The 19,964-nt window shown below is 46.5% G+C and overlaps 1 long non-coding RNA gene across 1 annotated transcript; it reads right to left on the reverse strand.

Moving 5' to 3' along the window:
• Nucleotides 1–1,018: 1,018 nt before the first annotated feature.
• Nucleotides 1,019–14,882, reverse strand: LOC306809839. Its single transcript, XR_013776311.1, has 3 exons — nt 14,752–14,882; nt 6,840–7,032; nt 1,019–1,441 (listed from the first exon to the last, which is right to left on the reverse strand). It is a non-coding gene; the product is annotated as an uncharacterized lncRNA (long non-coding RNA).
• Nucleotides 14,883–19,964: the final 5,082 nt, after the last annotated feature.

Raw genomic sequence — 19,964 nt, forward strand, 5'->3', positions numbered from 1 at the left:
ATGTATTTTTATTTCAGTGTTAAGAGGAGAAAAAAAGAAAGTCTGACATGACCCCCTGTTTTTCTGGCCTCACTCCCTGCTCAGCCTCTGCTCTGAGCAAGCACTGAGAATTTAGTTCATGTTAAAGGCAGCGACTCTGAGAACAAAAAAATCCTGGGGTGGTTCTTCCAGCTTTTCTTGACCTGGGAATTTATTCCATTCAAGCTGGAAATGGAGGTAAAAATCTAAAGCCTGGGTGTGTATTTGAAGTATCCTGTGGTGTTCTCTGGGCTGTTCATCAAGGCACAGAGGACATCCTGATGCTTGTGGGGGTGTCAGCAAGGGTGTCCACTCTCCCCTTTAGATCTTAAACCTGCTTTGAGCATCAGTGATGGACTCCTGAGCCAATCCACTCCCAAAGCCATCATATGAGCTCAGGAGCATCTCTAGCTCAACCCCCCCCCCACCAAATAGTGATAAAAATCACTATAAGTGGGAGGATGGGAATTTATTCTACTCAGAAGACATCCCAAAATCCAGCTTTGAAGACTTGCCTGGCATTCCTCCATGGCCTCCCTGGCATGTTGGATGCTATGGTTCCACAAACTTTAGCATGTCCCAGGAGGATTCCAAGGACAGCCATGGGCTGGGGATGTGGCAGCCCTCCCAAATAATCAGCTGTGGGCCATCTGAGAGGATTCACATGGAAACAGGGCCAAGTAAAACTTTTTCTCATGGAGTGACACTTCTGGTCCATGGTGATGGCCCACCTTCTAGTGGTGACCTCTCAATGGGAATTTTCTTTCAGATAGAACTTCCTGGGATATTGGCACCCCCAGATGAGAATGGGCATACCCCCTTCTCTGTGGCAACTCCCTGGAGTGACTCAGGACGTGCAAACACTGACTCATCCCAACCCCCCAGGAGCTTGGAGCTTTCCCACAAGCTCCAAGAGAGGGTGGTGGGAGAGGGGGAAGGCTCCATTCTGCCTCCCCTGTGCCCTGCAGATGCATCAGAGGGAGGGGCAGGCAGGGCAGGCTGGGGCAGCCAAGGACTCTCTGGACAGGCATGTACAGAGATAAGGGGATCCTGGTGTGGGAGCTGCTGCCCACTATGGGAAAATGAACTGGGAGCTGCCCTCCAGGATGTGCTCTCCTGGCTCAGGATTGGTTTAGGAAGAAGGATTTGAAGAGCTGAGGAAGAGGATGGGGAAATCCAGGGTTGGTGTCTTGGCAGCTGCAAAGGGTGGTGGCACTTGCAAAGTCAGCTTGGCTGCACAGATCCTGGATTTCATCAGGACATGATTATTCCATACACAGATAAAAAAATACGTGCAGCAAACAGCACCACTGGAAAAGCCAAACTCTCAGGTCTGTGACCAGCCACTGCAAATCCTGCTGGAAAACTGTGGAGGAACCTGGCTCTGCTTGCCAGGGATGAGGTGGATGGTTCTCCTGGAGATCTGAACTTTAAAAGGACATTCAGATACCTAATTGGTCATCCTAAAAAAGCTGTTTCCTCATGCCATTGCACATCTTGGGGGACAAAGCTCCCTGAGCTGTTCTGTGAGTCAGAGCACCACATTTGGCATTTCTCCTCCCTTACTCCTGGGAAATGGTCGAGTCCAACCCCTGTCCCTGCACAAACATCTCAACAATCCCACTCTGTGCATCCCTGGCAGCACTGTCCAAATGCTCCTGCAGCTCTGTGGGGCTGTGCCCATTCCCTGGGGAGCCTGGGGGGAAAACCTTTCCTGGATATTCAATCTAAACTGCCCTGACACACTCCAGTCCATCCCTGGGTCCTGTCAGACACCAGGGTCCTTTCCCTGCTTTCCAAGGATGGAGCTGGAGATCTCCAGGTGACACCTGAGAAAGTGAGGGCTGCTGAGTGTTCTCCCTGCACAGCAGAAGCAGAAGGGATGTGAGATGGGACATCCCTGCCCATTGCTGGCCATTAAAGATTACAGCCCGGGCCAGAAGGATTGTAGGAGTCAATCCCATTTAAGCCTTTCTATTTAAAGGAATAAACTACCCAGGAAAAAAACAGCCTAAGATTAGAAACTCACAGGATTTCCTCAAATTCCAGCCATCAGCCCCAGATTCAGCCCGAGGGGGTGGTTTGTTATTCTCCCAGAGCATGAATCCTGCACCAGCAAAGTTAAGTGTGGACTATGCAGCTCCATCACAGGCCCAAAGCCACACTCAAAGCTGGTTTGGTGCTGCTCCCTCTCTGCCTAAACCATCTTTTGTATTCCTTGATTTAAAATAGTCTTTTAGGCAGGAGAGTTTTGGCTTTTTGCACAAGCAGGGGATGTTTCCTGCAAATTCCATATTGCTCAGGAGGATGCTCCTGTGCAGGAGGATCTGTCAGAAAATTCAATGCTAAGCAGGGTGGGAAGCAGAAATAAATGTTTCTACTTCTTCTTGTTTTGGGTAGGAAAAGAACTCAAAGACCACCTGCCATGGGCAGGGACACATTCCACTGTCCCAGGCTGCTCCAAGCTCCATCCAGCCTGGCCTTGGACACTGCCAGGGATCCAGGGGCAGCCACAGCTGCTCTGGGCACCCTGAGCCAGGCTTTCACTTCCCTCACAGGGAGGAGGTTCTTGCCAATATCTAATCTAAAATCTCTCCCCTCAGTTTAAAATGACACAAAGGATGTCAGTAATCCAAAGTCACCCTATGCTTTGTGCCTCACCAGCCAGGAATTGGGAAGCCATTTGGGATTTGATATCTGGTTCTGCTGCTTCTCCCTAAGCTGGCTGAAACTCCTGCTTAATGTACCTTAAAGCAGGAAAATATAAAGCCTGTCCCCTAAAGGGATCCCAAAGGAATGAAGGATCCCTTCTGCCCCATTACTGCAGCAGGATGGGAGCAGTTGCTTTTTCCAGGCATAGCACGAGGAGGTGACTCATTCCTGGCAGGAATTTCCCTCTCACCCATCCCCTCCTGCCCCTCTCTGCCTGGAGGTTTTCCCCCAACAGCAACAAGGGGTGAGGGCAGGTTAGGATCAGCCAAGAAGCAGAGACTTTCCCTGAATCCCTGAAATTTCAGCTGAGCAGGGATGTGTCCAAGGGGTCCCCAATCCCTCCCAGCTGTGTGTTTGGGGAAGGAGGGGAATTCTGGAATTCTGGAATACCCATCATGAGGGCAGGGAGACTGGGCATCAAAAGAGAAACATCTCATGTTCCAGTTATCCCTGTGGTGGCCTCGAGGTGCAACCAGGGCTGGGCAGGGCACGTGAGGGGGCTCAGCCCTCCAAAGAAATCTCAGATCAGCTGCATGTGCCCAGACAGGTCCAGCAGGAGCCATCCAGGGATGACCACACGGCCAGGTAGCCTATGATTCATGGGATAACCATCTGCTGGAGCTGCAATCACTCACTTCCCACCTCCAGCTCTCCTCCAGGCCAAGTGGCAAAGCCACAGGGGAAGAAGGTGCCTCTTGCCATGGCCAGCAAGCATGGCCTGGTTTCACAGCCCACAGCACAGGAGACTTTACCTCAGCTCCACACCACAGCAAGGGATCCAGCCCTGTGGGATTCACACACAGCAATGGTTCCAACCCTGAGGGCTCTGTAGGTCCAGGGTAGCCTTGGGGGCACACCTGAATTTCTCATGGTACAGAACCTGCAATGAGATCTTGGAAAGCTGGAGATGGAAGGAGAGTCCACAGGAGGACCTGATTTTTGAAAAATAAGAGAGTCACATAATCACAGACTGGTTTGGGCTGAAGGGGCCTTAAAGCTCATCCAGTTTCACTCCCTGCCATTGTTAGGAACATCTTTTACTATCCCAGGCTGCTCCAAACCCTGTCCAGCCTGGCCTTGGACAGTGTCAGGGATCCAGGGGCAGCCACTTCTCTGGGCACCCTGTGTCAGGGCCTCACCATCTTCCCAACCAAGTATTCCTTCCCAATATCCCATCTAAATCCACCCTCTTTTTGTTCTTAACCTCATCCCACAACTGCTAACCCTGACAGATGCAGCAGCTCGGGATATAGGGAGGGCAGAGATGTGCCCCTTTCTCCAGGTGTGCTTTTCCTTCACCAGTTATCCCAAACACACCAAGTCTCCTTTTTTTCCCCCCACTCTGGGCAGCCACAGCTTGGACATCAGTGGAAAATGATTCTTTGAATGAGTGTGGCTGTATCAGCTGACTGGGCTGGCTGCAGCAAATCTCGTGGTCACACAGCTCCAAATGTGCAGCAGTGTCTGCCTAAGCCTTTCCATTTACAGGACAAAGAGGGGAGCTGGGAGTGTGGAAATAAAGCCTTTGGAAGCAGAAGGGGTTTGGAGACAGAATTCTCTCTTCCCCAAGGGAAACACGAGGGGGTGCAGAGAGGGTGGGCAGCAAGCACGGATCAGGCATGGGATGGAGCTGATGGAGCATCACCAACTCTGTGCTTCCAATGATCCAAGGTCAGGGAAAGGCACAGAGCTCTGGTGGGATGGGAATGCTGGGGCTGGGAGCTGCCTGCCAGCCTGGGCTGGGGATGCAGTGTTGGAGGGCTCACAGGAGTGTGAAACCCCCTCCCTGCCTCCCTCCAAATTCTTCCTCGCCTCTCTCCTGTAGGCACGCTGCATCCCCAGCCCAGCCCGGGATGGATTTGGGCAGCCTGGGGAGCCCTCTTCAGGAGAAGAGGATCCTGCAGGTCCCTCGAAAAGAAGGAGAAGGACTCCCTCTCTCTGCTCCCAGACAGAATAGCATCTTTGAAACTGAAACCTGGAAAGACATGAGGATTCTCTGCTGCTCGGACACCCATGTCTCGCTCCCACAATTTGGGATTACCTATACTATCATCATCTTATTTCTAGTGAGAACTCCAATAAATCACGGTTGAAACTACATTTGGCAGAGCCTGAAATAAGTTAAGTTTCCCTTCCAGGCCAGGTTGGAGAGGCTTGGAGCACTCTGGGATAGTGGAAGGTGTCCTTGCTCATGGCAGGGGGTGGGACTGGGTGATGTTTAAGGTCCTTTCCAACCCAAAACAAGAAAAGACAACAAACAAGTGAAAATGCCGTGGGCTTCTACATCCATCTTTGCTTGCCTTTCCCCTTCCTGGCCCCTGCTAGCCTCGTAATTCCTCTTGGCTCTGCTTTTCTCCTTCCAGCAGGGAGGGCTGGCCTGGAAGAGCATCATTCCCGGGGCAAGTGGGAGGGGAGCCGCCTGTCCCTGTCGGAGGGGGATCGCAGGCGGCGCTGCCGGGGCACATCCCGGGGCTGCCAGCGGAGCCCGGGCCCTTGTGCCCCTCCTGCAGGGACCGGGGCCGGGAGGGCTGCGGGCAGCGCGGGGTGTGCCGGGGCCGGGCAGCGGGGGGAGCGGCGAGACCGGGACACGGGCACGGACACGGACACGGGCACGGGCACGGGACACGGACACGGACACGGACACGGACACGGACACGGGCACGGGACACGGGACACGGGCACGGACAGGGACAGGGACATGGGACACGGACACGGACACGGACACGGGCACGGGACACGGACACGGACACGGACAGGAACATGGGACACGGACACGGAACGGACAGGGACAGGGACATGGGACACGGACACGGACACGGACACGGACACGGACACGGGCACGGGACACGGACACGGACACGGACACGGGCACGGACACGGGCACGGGACACGGACACGGACACGGACACTGACAGGGACAGGGACAGGGACATGGGACACGGGCACGGACACGGGACACGGACACGGACAGGGACAGGGACACGGACACGGACACGGACATGGACACGGACAGGGACATGGGCACGGACACGGGCACGGGACACGGACACGGACACGGGGGATGGCCTGTCCTGCCCGGGCAGCGGGGGGAGCAGCGAGACCGGGACACGGACACGGACACGGGCATGGGCACGGACATGGACACGGACACGGACACGGACACGGACACGGACACGGACAGGGACATGGGACACGGAACGGACACGGGCACGGACACGGGCACGGGACACGGACACGGACACGGACACGGGGGATGGCCGGTCCTGCCGGGCAGCGGCGGCTCCCGGGCTCCGGAATTGATTCCCCGGGGAACAGGGGCAGGCTCGGGGCTGGCTGTGGGTTCTCCTGGCCGGGCACCGCTCCTGGGGAACCCCGGGAAAGGGGAGCAGTGCCAGCACCTGGAGGAGTCTCTGCAGGGTGCCCAGGGCTGCCGAGGATGGGAGCAGGGTCCAAATGAGCCCTGCAGAGCCCTAATTGGAGCTGTGCTCCCAGCTCTCTGCAGCTCCTGAATCCCAGCCAGCCCCTCTCTGTCTCCACTATTTTTAAATCCATCTGTTTCCGCTGGTCTCTCTGCTTTGGTGCAGCCGTTTCCACACTGACACTTCTGCAGCCCAGGAATCCTCAATATTCTCATTATCCCAAGTGTTTTAGCTGCACAGGGGAGCAGGGGAGCTCAAGGACAGGGGCTGTGCTGTTCATTGTGGGCTGGGGGCACTTTCTGAAGCATGGGAAACTCTTGGCCACAGCCACACAGAGCCAGAAGTGCATTCCCAGTGCAGGATTTAGGGTGTGGGATTGGGATTGGGACCGGAGACAGAAACCCTGGTGGGAGTCAGGGCTGGAGGAGGTTTTTCACCCTGATCCCACCCTCAAGGACAGTGGTCCTGCTGCCCCAGGGATGCAGGGCTGGCACCAAGGTACACAAGCCAGAACACTGGGATTTTCCAGCCAAAACAGGTGCTGAGGCCCCAGAGCACCTCTGGAGTGCACAGTGCCATGAGCCCAGTGCTTCTCATGCCAGAAGGATTTGTTTGCACTGACTCTCCATCAGCCCCCTGGTGCCCAAGATTCCTGCAGGGCTTTTTGGGTGTCCCCCCATCCTGCCTCACCTTCCACTTCGTTCCTGCTTCCACAGGGTGACCATGGACCTTCCTGCAAACTCCAGAGAAGTCAGGAGAACTTCAAGCAGTGGCAAATTGCCAGATTCATGGCACATGGTGAATTAGAGACAGAGCCCAGGGTGGATTCATTGTGCATCCCTGTTGATGAACATGCCTCCAGCAGATCCAATTACTCTATTAACTGGAATTAGGGAGAAAATCATAGTTAAATTGTTAATTCACCAAGACAGGCACCATCACAGTCACTGAAGATATTTCTGGATTTGCGGTGGTGAATTTGGAAAATGAAGACAATTCCACAATGTACAAATTGCAGTTTCTCCATTATTTTGCATGTCCAGCACACAGCTTTGTCATTGGAAACTACAACAACCAGAACTGGGTATTCCATATCCAACAGAAACCCTTGTGAGTTCAGGATTTTAGTGTTTCCCTCCCACTAAACTGCAGCCATGACTTGCATCCTGAACTGCTCAAAACTCAGCAGCTGCCTTAAGTTCTTTGCTGCTGCTTTTCTGTGTTCAGGCAGCAAAGGAGCTTGAAATAATTTGCAACTGGATGGGGCTAAGCCAGATCCATGCACTGTGAGCTATAATGGCAGAAAGGCTTATTGAGAGACACCATATCTTTTACTAGAACAACAGAGACCTGGAAAAAAAATTCAAAACAACAAAAACCAACACAAGCTTTTCTTCAGGTTTGAAATGTGTAAAAACCTTTTCAGTCCAGACTACAGTTGGCAAATTTGACCAGCAAATGTTGAGAAACGCAGTTTCAGGGCAGACAAAACCCTTTGCCAAATCTGAATTATTCACCATCAGTTAGAGCCAAGAAGAGAAAGAGCTAGAATGTCAAAAGGATTTATCTTATTTCTTCTGAAATGGAAACAGTGACCCAAGTCATAAACAAAAGCCCTGACACAGACACATGCAAACAGTTCCTGCTCTGTTCACAAACCAGCAGGCAACACTCCATGAGCTAAAGCAGGGCAGCTGTGAGGTTTGAGTGTCCTCCTCACTTTTGGGACAGCTGATTTTTCCATGGACAGCATCCTGACTGTCTCTGGACAGTCCTGAGGTGCAGCTTGGCTGCTTGCTCTGGGAAATTGTGGTATATTTTAGCCTCACTAGTGAGGGGACTGAGTCAAGCTCAGATTTTTATGTGACATATCCAAGAGGGTGGGGGAAAAGAGGTAAAACACCCAAACTGATTGCATTTCCATGCCCCAGCTTTTTTTAAAAAAAGCATTTGGCTTTAAAAATAATATTTTTTAAAAAGTAAAATGCTTTCAAAACTTCAGCTCTTAACACCCTCATGTTCAAAATACCTCTTTCAACGTGATGTTCTAGTATATGTGCAACCAAACAGCCACATGCAGCAGCATTTCTTGTAGAATCTTGCAGAATTAAACAGAGATTTTTGAAAATTGTCCATTTTCAAGGCATGAGTTTGAGCATTTTCATATGATTGGAATCACCAGGGAGCCAAGGTGGATCAAGAAATAGCATAAGCAAAATAGATATTTAGATGACAGAATATATTAAATGAGACTGATTTACTGTTTGCAATTTATAGAAAAGGAAACAGTCCCAACAACAGCACCATAAATCTTGGTTTCTGGTGCATTTTTAACCTCAGGAGATAAATGCTGTAAAAAATAACTCTTGAGCTCCTAACAGGGTTCAGGACCTGAAAATGCTCCTGAGAAACACTGGAGCTGCAGCTGAGCCCTTCCCACCATCCCAACACCAGCCAGACCTCTTGGCACAACAGTTTTCAGCATTTGTAAGGGGTCAGGTCAAATCCATCTCTAAGAATTGGTATTATTGAGTTTGTGATGCTGCTTCTTTTCCTGCAGGTTAAACCCTCAAGTGACAGCAGCAGCACAGGATGGTGACAGCTAACAGAGAGGGGAGTTTTATCCCAGAATTTTGTTTTTGGACTCTTAACAGATCATTGTCAGAAGGGAGAGCAGAGCAGCAACACAGCAGTGATGTCTTGTTCTCAACACCTCCAGCATAGAGGGAAATCAGCTTGCAACAAGCAGAAATATTTCCTGACCCAGATTCAGGCATTTTATAAACTTTGAGCCTCTTGCTGGCTGCAGAAATAAAATGCTGTGCTGAAAGTAAGAAACACTGATAGCTGTCAGAAGCAAAGGTCTTTGCCCTCCCTCGCTGTGTGTGGTTAAGGAGATTTATATGGGATTTCACAACAAAAATGAATGCATTTTTGGGTCCTGAGAGCCTCTCCACTTGATTTGTTCCACTGTTTCTGCTGGGCAGTGCAGAATGTTACACAACAAGTGTTTGCTGAGTGCTCCAGCAGAGACACCTGAGCAGAGGAGTGGCATCCTCCCAAGTGACACGTCCTCTGCTGCTCCAGGCATCCCTGCCTGCTCACCCCTGGAGCTGGGAGGCCACAGGCAGCAAGGCAGGGGCTTCACACCCAGAGCACTGAAATATGAAAGAGCAAGAAGTGTTTGAAAGGTGAATTTGAGGGGTTAATGAAAATAAAATAAATCAGTTGAGTAATCCCCATTTAAACCCAGATAACAGCACTCTGCAGACAGCAAAAATAGAAATCACTCTGGACTTTATTTTGAAGCTAAGGAATACATTTAATTGTGCTGCATTTGAAAGTATCCTAATGTTTTCTAAGAACAGATGTCCAGTTTTTTGAAGAAGGCTATGTGGTCCATTACTGGCCCCATTCATTACCCATAACAAGAGAGTCTTTATACATGGCTACAACATGAATGCTATTTGACACTTGAGGGGGAAATTGTTTGGGAAGGCTTCAGAAATTATTAATGTATTAGTTAACAAAATGTTCTATATTCATTCCTTCTAAACTCAAGTGGTGCTTTCCAAAATTCTGATGGCAGTTTTGGTGGCACTGGTGTGTCACTTTATAGTCGGTGTCACAAGGCACTGTGAATTCCTCCTGTCGTTGCTAAAATAAAATGCACCCCGTTATCTCAGCCAACACGAGTGATAAACTTGGTTTCCCCCTTCCACACCCTGAATCCTTTTCCTTTTTCCTGTTGCCATTCCCCCAACGCCCATCCCTGGGTGGCCCAAGCTCTGTCCTGTCCTGCCTGGGATGAGCTCCCTGCCTGCCCTGCTGTGGTTTCCAAAGGAAAATAAAAACCCAGCTGAGCCAGGAGAGGCTCTGGAGCAGAGCTGGGAGTCAGCAGGGTGAAAATTCCCCTTGCCTTCCCCGTGGCAGGGCCATGTTTTTTAATAAATTCAGTAAAAAATCCAAAAATGTGGCAGGGGCTGAGAATGACCCAGCTGAAAGATTATAACTGGATTTAGAGAGGGGAAGCCTGTTTCAAAAGAAAATTCCTGGGATGCTTGTTTTTAAAGGGGTAGCAGCAACCTCAAGAAAACAAGTAAGCAGCTGCTAGAAAATGAAGGGTAAAGCAAGGTCTGACCTCAGGACTTGCCCTGGTTCTGCAAATCTCTCCCATCCCTGGGAGCAAAATAATCCTGAGCTCAACAGAGCCCAGGTGAATCGCTCCAGACACTGCTGGGAGCAGAGATTCCCACTGAGGTAAAAAGGGCAAGTGTGGAACAGCACAGGGAGACAGCTCTCAGCCACCCAAGGCAGGGAACATTTCTGGGACAAGTTTTTAATATGATTTTTTTGGTTACTGGTGACTTAAGCAAGTTGTCATGCTGCTGGCAGCAGGTTGTTTGCAGTGGCAAGGCACAGCTGAAGGAGCAGAGCTCTGCTTATGCAACAGTTCCATGGAACTACCACACTGGACACACTATGGGACAAATCCTAGAAAAAATTATTAATCTAAATAATATAAATCTAAACAAGACAGGCAAGACAGAAGTATTACTGTTAATGCTTTGTCTTCAGAGCAAGAGGCTGTGACAGAGCCTGCCTTGAATCTAAATGACAAAGCTTCCAGGAGACTGCATAGCTTTGTTCTGAGAGAAACAGGGGGAGCCAAAATTAGAGGCAAATTAAGAGATGGCAAAGTGCTGAATGTCTCTATTTCTTCAGAGGGCCACGTTAATTCTAACCTCTAGGGGACTTTTGTCTGCTCTACAGTATCCATATTTTGCACAGTTTAAATCTGCCTCACTGAGGGGTTCAATGAATGCTTCTGCAGAGCAGCAAGGGGTTTTTTAAATTTGATTTTTAAAATCAGTTGATTTTATTTCAGATCACACATGGGAAGTGCAGAAGGGTTTTTTGCTGTAAGAACGTACATGAAAAGCACACAGAAGAAAAATTTAGTTGCTATTTACCTGGATAAATGTGGGGAAAAACTGAATTTGCCTCATGATATTTGTTCCCTGCTTTCAAGTCAACTGCATCTGCCACAAACTGTGCTAATTCATAAAGGAATTCATAATGCCAAATTTTTAAATTTCTGCACAACAGTTTTCAGCCTGGACACAAAGATACCCTGTGTTACATATGATTTCCTGGTGCCAGGGGACAGCAACGAAAGAAAAAAACAATAGATGGATATATTGCAATATACAGACACAATAAAAAAGAAAAGCCTGATAAAATCTTTCGATTCCAGCAGTTCCAGTATATGGTTTATGTTCACTTTTTACTACACCCTCTTCCTGTTTGCTTGAGAGCTTATCTTTGACGAAAAACATCATTGTTTAATGTCTGAGTAATACCCACAAAAACAAGGACAGGCTGAGAAGGACACGAGAACTTCAATTTCTGTACAGCAATTGCATAAGTTAGACTTGGTTTTTTTTGTTTTGGTTTTTTTTTTTTTTTTTTTGCCTGGAATACGACCACTTTTTACATATATAGGTAAATTTTATCACAAATTGCAAAAAAGCAAAGTTCCTGTTGCAAAGACTAATGATAAGTGTATCCCTAACTCTTCCATATGGATTTAGGCTCATGTATAAAACAGGTTTTTCTTTTCTTTAAGACCTGAAGGACATTTAAAATCAGGTATCTCAGCAAGTTTTTGTACCGTGGAATTCAATATTTACTTTCTCTAAATAACCTTTAAAAAAATTTCTGTTTCTCTGCACTTCTCTGCAGGAAAAACAACTTGCTAATAACAAGCATTAAGGGAAATTTGCACAGGAAGAGGCAAATCAAATCTCTGATTTGTTCAAACAAAACATTCCCTTCCTCAATTTCCTACCTCCTTTCATTGAAGACTATTAAATTCAAATTACATTCTACAAATTGAATGAAACAGAATTCCTCTCTTACCAGTTCCAACTTCATGAGCAACCCCATAGAGACACACACCCAATCGTCTCAAAATTTATACAAAGGCTTAACTTCACCTGTATTTGTCTTCATTATATTTACTCCTGTCTAAATGCAAATGGGTCCCAAAGCACTTAAATAATCCGAGGTCTGAGTTGCCACAAGTGCTTGTTTTCCCTTTTCTTTCCCTTGGAATTTTTTCTCTCCTCCCCACTGGATGTGTCTGAGCATGTTCTGCAGGGTCAAACACTGCCCTGCAAAATCACACTGAAATGGGACTTCTCTCTTTGACAGGTTTGTCATGGACATGCTGGGAAAGCACCCAGGTACTTCACCAGGAGTAAAATAAAAGGGTTTAAAAGATTGATTAATTGGATCATTCATCACCAAATTTGTCTTTGAAGCATAGGTGGTATAGGCAGTACTTGCTTCAGAGTGATCATTTTACTGGGATGAATACATTTATTCAAAAATACTACTGCTCTATAATTTTACACTTTAGCTTCTGCACTCTAGCATCTCTATTTCTAACTTTTTTTTTTTTTTTTAATTATTCTGCATTTTCCCCACCTCAGTTGTTGAACAGGGTGGATATCTCTGGTCCCCCATACCTCATTGCCAAGCTGTGCTAGCTAATCCCTTTAAAGAACAACCTGTCTGGCCAAGGAGCAAAGCAAAGATTTGGCATTGCCAGCCTCGTGGAGCATCCAGTGCCTTGGGTTCAAGGGGCCAGAGGTCCCTGCTGAGCCTTCACCTCTGTGACAGCAGCAGAACCAATTTCCTCTGGGCTTTATTTAGCAGGCATGTGGCCAGCAGGGGAAGCAGCCCTTCCCCCAGATGTGCAGCACAAAAGGAGTTATTTATCAGTGAGCTGCACAGCCAGGCTGGGCTCAGGACAGAGGACACAGCAGCTCTCCTGTTCCCCCAAACAATGCCTCACAACAGCTGCACTAAAGCTGATCTGTGCCTGGAGCCTGCTCTCTGCCATTATTCCCTTTTAGAGGACACTGGTTTGCTCCAATTTCTGCCCAGGATTCCTGGAGGAATGGGAGGGTTCACAGGGAAAGTGGTGGCAATGTCCGAGGTGAGCTGAAGCAAACTCCAGGGGTTTCTGTCAGTCCAAGCTCCATCTCAGCTGACTACTCCAGCAGTCCTTTAAGACAAGCATTTTTCTTCCCAAAAAAACCTCCTAAAAACAGTGGTCTTCTTGCTCTCATTGTTAAAACCTCCCCAAAAACCCATATATGAAATAATTCTAAGTTCCTTTCCCCAAACAATTGGCTTTCTCCTCTTCCACTCTGCCCTTTGTTAGGGGACTTGTTTTGCATAGAAAAAAAAATCTCAGATAAAACCCATGAGATTCTTCTGAGACTATGAGGACCACAGGCAATAATTCATGATAAATTGTGGGACTGGGCAAATTCTCTCCATTAGGTCAGTTTCAGTATTCTTAATTCTGTCCTCCACTCTAAAGCCATCCGTGTTCTTCACAACCTTAAAGAGTAAAAAACCACAACTCTCTTCTAAAGCCTTGCAAATGTAAGAACTATAACCAAATTTACTGATTTACTGACCTGACAGACTGAAAACAGTGTAAATTCATCCTACTAGTAATTGGAAAAGCAAAAAAGTTTTTCTGGAGCAGGCAGGGGGGACTGACATCAGCAGAATGAGAACATTTCGTGTCCAGGACTGTAACTGAGCCATCCTAAACCTGGGTTCTTTCAGAGCCCAGGTTTTAAAATGAATCCTTGCAGATGGCTTTGAGAAATTGATGGTTTTATCCTCATTTTACTAAATTTTACTAAATTTTTGTAAAACTGTAGAGCATTTCAAAGCCCACAGGCTTTGGTTGAGTCAGAAAATTAGAGCTACAGAAATCTGAGTCTCCTCCCCCAGTCCCAGCAGCTCCATCCTTTTTCTTGGGCATCATGACACAATTATCTTGAGAATAGATTGCTTCTTTTATTTTCTTTCCTATTTTTTTTTCCAGAATTGTTAATAAACCACAGCAATAACTGTAAAATGAAACTGCAGATATTCACTGACTGAGACAGAGGCCCGACACAAGAAATTTCAGAGCCCTGAAAAATAATTTACCCCAGCAGGAGAAGGATTTTACAAGTGAAATTGTTGGCCAACTGTAACTCTTGGCAGCACTGCCAGCTCCACTTTTAAGAAGTTATGTGCCTATGCAAATCAGCCAGCTCTTGAAAATTCACAACCTTCAAACACTGCACCTCAGTCATGGAGCCAAAAGGAAAGGTTATTCCTTCATCTTAGCCATATTTTGAGTCATTTCCACAAGGACCCATTTTGCCAACCTCTTACTTTTTAGAATGAATTAGAAAGAGGGAAGGGGGATCTTTGCACCCTAATTTTGCTCTCAGGCTGTCTGTAGTGTCACATTTCTCTTCAGCCACATCTTTAGGGTCATCAAGGAGAGGTCATGGGGTGCAATGACAGATACAGGGATTTTTGACACTTTGAGAATTGGGATTTGCATGGCTGAACTTGGCTTGTCTCACCTTATCTCACCAAGCAGTGTGACCCCAGGAAGAGAGAGGAGGCAGAAATCTTGATGGTCTGAATTTCTACACCTCCCTCTCCTTCCAACATGCCCATCTTCCTCCCCTGAGGAAACTGGGAAGTGCAGTTTAGAAAGAGAATCATTAAACACCTTCTGTGCAGCTTTCCTCCCTTCCTCAAGGGCAGAGCTTGCCTTGCTCTCCACGCAGGAACAGCTGGAGGATGCTTGTTTTAGCTTTTCCTCTGCCCCAAGGCCTCTATCTCTGTGAATTTGGATTTGGATGCTGCAGCAGAGGAGCACAAAACAATCCCTGCTTCCCTTCCAACCCCAGCCAGTCTGTGATAAGGAGTCACATTAAGATGCAAATTAAAAAATGAAAACTTAATTCTTCTTCTGCAGTGACAATAGCATCTTGATGATTTTCAAATTAAACTCATCCCTAATCTCACCAGGGGTTTAAATTTTTGCTTCAAAACAGTTGTCACATTATCTCACCTTATATAAACTAACTTTCTCTCTCTCCCCCCTTCTATTTAGCACTCTTTGCCCATGAAAAGTGCAAATATCATGATGGAAGGGGAAAAAAAAGATGAGAAAGCAAACAGAAAGAGAATGGAGGAGAAAGATAAGATTATATGGCTCAGATGCCAAGGCAGACTAATGCTCTGCTCTTGGGCTTGAATAACACAATTTTGTTAATGCATCTGAAAGGCCAATTTTTAAAAATCATCTTCACCAATTTTAAACTAAAAGCCACAATAAAAACAAAATGCTTCCTTGTTTGTGCCTCCACCGAAATGAATGATACATGAATATAACCCACAAGAGGTAAATTATCGTTAGCAGCCGTTACAATACTCAGCATTTCTTTCAGCACCTGCTAACAGCTTTTACGAACGCCTAATGTTTGCAGCATTGCACAATATTTACATTTCAAACAAAACAGGAAAGCTTCCTGCTCTCAAAACAGTAGTTTCTGATAAAACCACTTCAAATAACACTCTACCCCCTCCTCCGGAGCTCAACAGCATCATTTCACCACTGGGTGCGCACATAAAAGAGCGATGGAGGCAGTAAAGGACAGGGCTCAAAATGCAGGGAATTTAGTCATCAAAGCGTGCATCACAAATCATCTCAACCCCGTCACTTACAGCAAACACCAGCCTGGAACGAGCTGCATTATCGCGGTGCTGCAGCACAAAACAGCTTCAGGGGAGAGGGAGAGAACAGGCAACCCACCCAGCTGCTCCCCGTCAGCCAGCGAGGCTTTTCCAAGGGATATTTGCTGTATCTGCCACCTGTGTCACATTAAATGTGCTGGCAGGGACCGGGCAGGGAAGGTGCACGACCTCCTGCCCTGGGATGCCCTGCATTTTCCTGCATTTTCCTGCATTTTCCTGCATTTTCCTGCTGCTGTGCCATCCTTGCTCTCCAAGTAACTAATCCAAAACTCCACTTGATAAGTGCTTCCAATCATAATTTTGATTCCAGCATTTTTGGTGGTGAAACCTCCTTACTGTGACTTCGCAAATGGGCTGATTTCATTTATTTATTTATTTATTTAATTCCACTTTTAAAGTGAATCTCACTGACCTCAGGAAGCTTTGCTGTCATCAGTGTGTCCACAGGCCTGGCCTCCTGAATCTAGACACTGATGGCTCCATTTATTGTTACTGTGTAGTAACACCAACATACATTTCACTCCCCCGGCCTCTCCTCATCTTCCAGCGAGCGAAGTGTTGTGGAAAATCACTTCATCAGGAAGGAATCAAAGGCCATTGCGAAATTTTCCTTGGAGTAATCCGGTAATCTGGCAGTTTTCTGAAGAAGTCGTGCATCTGTGATGTGCAGACATCTCATTGCTAGGGAACAAAGTTACTGCTCCGTGTTAAATTTAAGCTCAAACAACACTGCTGTAGCTGCTGCTCCTGCATGACACAGCCTTCACATTTGTTTGACATTAAATTGTTTAAACCCGGCATTTATTGTTTCCCCAAACAATGCTGCCATTCTCAGGTTTTAAAACGCTGCCAACTGCGCTTTTTTCTTCTTAGGCTTCCTCAGCTTTTCCATCCCAGACGAGTGTGGGGTGGGTTTTATTATCTCCAACCAGCTCCAGTGGGCAAATTTTGACTCTCCAGGGTGCTGGATGCTTATTTGTGAGAATTTATGTCCATTAAGGCAGAGGCACAAGCAAACCTCATATTCTGCCCGGTGCCTGAAATGTTTTGAACTTTTGAACAGCCCAAATATTTAAAAGCAGTGGGTATGTTAGAGAAGGTGTGTAACACCCATCCTCCTTTGCAGCCTCAGCATTTTGTATTGGCATGAGGGGGAAAAGCAGGATTTTTCCTTCCCAAGAGGATTTCTGATTTATTGAAGCACACAAGAAAGAAGGCTATTTAATGTTCTCTATGCAAATGCTTTAACCAGTGAAGCTATTCCTGTCCGTGTGAAAATGCAAATTTAATTCAGTTCAGCAAATTAAACTGCCTTGTAGGTACAGCTTAGAATGCTCTCAGAATGGAAGAAAGGATTTGGGCCAGTGTAAATGCAAATTCATTAGGAATTCTTGCTGTTACAACTCTAACAAATCGAGTTGTGCTTTGCTTTCCCGTGTTCTCCAGTGACATGACTATGCCAGCAATGCTTTTAGGAGCAAGCCTGACTCAGGCAGCTCTTGTGTGAGTTTGTCAAACAGCCCCCAGCAAAAGAAGCAAACAAGCTCTCACTAGTGAAACAAGGAGAGAGCTGCTACAAGACACATCAGGCTCCACTGAAGGAAAACTTGGAGGAGATTTAGGCCACTGGACATTCAGGATACTCAGGCAAAACCCATGGCCATGTGAATGGTGTCAAAAAGCAGCTGAGCACCTCACCCCAAAGCTAAGGGTTCTCCTCTGGAGTCCCAGGAACAAATGTGCCAAACACTTTATCTTTTAGTAGCTCAGGTCTTGAGTAATAAATTATTTCCATCCTTTGAAGCACTTTCCTGGCATTCAGCTGAAATTGAATGTGAACTGTAGGATCTGTTTTTCCTGGCGCTGACAGAAATCCACCATCTTTTAGTTTTCCACCACACAGCCCCCAACAGGCCAGGTCTTTGGGGGAGCAGTATTGGGACTGTCTGGATAACACCAGGTCAAACCTCACTACTCAACCTGGCTCTCCTAAAGGACCATCCTTCAGCACCAATTCTTAAAAAAAAAGTGATTCTCCCTCAGAACAGACTGGACAAAAACTATAGTTACTTGATAATGTTGCATTTTCTGCTCTCTGACAGTGTTCCTCTTCAGGTCAGGCCACTGAACAAATTCTCTGCTAAGTCTAAACTAAATTGTGTCCCTTCCTGATTTAGCAAGGTCCTTTACAAAGCTCTTTGAGCTGTGTGGCTGGGAGCCACTCTCTGTTCTTGGAAATTGTGCCCTAATCACCCGTAAAAGCAGCTTTTCTGCTCCACAAACAGACTTCAGAACAGCCCTTTCCAGTGGGAAGCCCTTTCCTAGATCCTCAAGGGAATTCAGTGTGCGAATCTTGGCTTCATTTTTTTGTTTTTTGAACAAATAATCAGTGATGCCAAACACTCCATTCTTGCTGTAGCTCTGAGCTCAGAGCAGGTTCACTGCTGGAATGAGTTTTGATGATTCTGTGGCTCGGGGGCAGCCCTGCATCCCCATGGGAATTCCTGGAGCTGGGAAGGATAACCTGGCTGGAGGGGCTGCTCTGGCAAGCCCTAAAATCCTGCCAGCAGCTGGCTTTAAACCACCTGATGTTTCCAATATCTCCATTCCTCCTTCAATCTTGACACACCCCTCTTCAAGTCAGACCAACAGGAATCTGTTTTAAACCCTGTAATAAATTTGCAATTAAATGGCTTAGCCTCCCTAAAGCCAGTGTCTCCATGTGAGTGATACCCATCACTTCAGCCTGAGCTTTGGGAACGGGTTTATACAATTTTTTGTCCCTATGCAAATGGCAGAATTAGCTCAGAATTGCCTGGCTTTTGCTAGCTTAGATCAGATTCAAAGTTATTTTATGCAGGATTTTGACATTTATATTTTTGATGCCTCTGCCCCTCTTGTCCACCAGGCAGCTGTTGCTCTGGGGGCTCTCCTTTCTGACATCAGCTATTATGCCTTTGAAAGTGCAAATAAATAATGTTATAAATTAAAGAGTGAAGGGGAAACATGTGCAGAGGGCTTTTTAATATTTTTTTTATATTCATCAAAGGCAGCTGAGCCCCTTTATGGTTCCATTTTGTGCTTTGCATTTGTTCCAGCAGGAGGATAACCAGAAATGGAAAACACCAGTGTTCATTATTTTAGCATATCCTCTAATGTGTGTGTTGGTTCACTGGGAGAGAAAAAGGAGATGGGCTTTACACTGCATTTAATTCACTTCTAAATCTGCCCAAGCCTGATTCTGAAATTTAATCTCCAACATCTGTTTCAAAAGTTTCCACAGTTAAAAATTCCACAAAATTCCTCCTTTTCTCTTTGTCTTCTCCCTCTGCCTCTCTCTTCCCTTTTCCTCACACAGTTTAATCTCTGTGAAAATATTCTCACCAAAGCTTGACCTCTGGGGTTAATTCAACATGTAATTAAAACTCAGATTAAACACAAGAATGCAAATTTTCCTTTGATCTCAGGTTTAACCAGGGCTGGCCTGGGTCAGGAAGGGTATAAGTACTGAATTAGAAAAGAAAATTATAAAATATTCTCCCTTAAATTGTGCTGCTTGACAGAGAAATTTTTAATCAAAATGTTTGAATTTCAGTTGTTTTTTATCCCTAATTTCATCTCATTTTTTTCACATGGGAAATGATACAAACTAGCAGCAGACATTTAAATTGTTTGGGACAGGCATATTGTCTTAGTTATATTGAAAAAATATATTTGGTGTACAATTAAAATGGCCACTGCTCTTAGCTTGCCTGATTATAATCTCTACCATATGACTTCCCCCTTGGAACACACAGCTCCTTTTTCTGTGTTTGGAGGAAAAATATCTTATAGCTAATACTAATTTCCAACTGGAATACATGTGAAGGAACATAAAACAGGAGAAATTCAGATTTGCAGCAGTATGACACAAAACATACTAAAGATGATAGATTTAGCAACTTTGGTTCTGAATATTTAAATTCAGATGATGTTCCAGGGGTCTGGAATCTTGTCAGCAACAGGACCAAGGATGATCCTTTATCCCACTGATGCTGTCAAGCTCAGCTCCCAGGCAGAGGGGCTGTAGCAAGCTGCCCTTCTCTTGCCCAACATTCAATCCCTTTTGCACAAGCCCCTGGTGCTCTGTGAGCTGTAAAACCCATCTGCAAGTCCCAACAAAGCTGCTTTCATCTCCACAAT

The sequence above is a fragment of the Erithacus rubecula genome, assembly GCF_903797595.1.
Source record: "Erithacus rubecula genome assembly, chromosome: 1".
Taxonomy (NCBI): Eukaryota; Metazoa; Chordata; class Aves; order Passeriformes; family Muscicapidae; genus Erithacus; species Erithacus rubecula.